The sequence below is a fragment of the Ovis canadensis genome, chromosome 2 (genome assembly GCF_042477335.2).
Source record: "Ovis canadensis isolate MfBH-ARS-UI-01 breed Bighorn chromosome 2, ARS-UI_OviCan_v2, whole genome shotgun sequence".
Classification (NCBI taxonomy): domain Eukaryota; kingdom Metazoa; phylum Chordata; class Mammalia; order Artiodactyla; family Bovidae; genus Ovis; species Ovis canadensis.
The window spans coordinates 231,418,510-231,419,186 of NC_091246.1; the positions used below are offsets into that span (position 1 = coordinate 231,418,510).

The 677-nt window shown below is 34.3% G+C and overlaps 1 non-coding gene across 1 annotated transcript; it reads right to left on the reverse strand.

Moving 5' to 3' along the window:
• Positions 1-213: 213 nt before the first annotated feature.
• TRNAK-UUU (transfer RNA lysine (anticodon UUU)) lies at positions 214-286 on the reverse strand. Its single transcript has one exon. It is a non-coding gene; the product is annotated as a tRNA-Lys (tRNA).
• Between the last annotated feature and the right edge of the window lie 391 nt (positions 287-677).

A 677-nucleotide genomic window follows, 5' to 3' on the forward strand; every position in this document is an offset into this window, starting at 1 on the left:
AAATGTATTGCCTTATCTAATACAGTTATCCATTGATATGGGTTATATGTTTATAACTGTATTTTTATTGAAGTATAATTGATTTACAATGTTGTGTTAGTTTCTGGTGTACAGCAAAGTGATTCATTTTGTGTGTGTGTGTGTGTGTGTGTGTGTGTGTGTGTATATATTCTTTTTCATTTTTGGCAGTGCCTCACAGCTTGTGGGATATTGTTCCCTGACCGGGGATTGAACCCAGGCTTTCAGCAGTAAAAGCACAGAGTCCTAACCACTGGACCACCAGGGAATTTACGTTTCTCATATTCTTTTCCATTATGGCTTGTTACAGGATATTGAATGTAGTTCTCTGTGCTATATAGTAGGACCTTGTTGTTTAACTATTTTATATATACTGGTGTGTATCTGTTCGTTACAAATTCCTAGTTTATCCCTCCACTGCTTTCTCATAGTGTGTTTTCTATGTTCGTGAGTCTATTTCCATTTTGCAAATAAGTTCATTTGTATAACATTTTAGATTCCACGTAAAAGTGATATCATGTGATATTTGTCTTTGTCTGACTTACTTCACTTAGTATGATAATCTCTAAGTCCATCCATGTTGCTGCAAATGGCATTATTTCATTCTTTTTTATGGCTGTGTAGTATTCCATTGTTTATGTATACAACATCTTCTTTAT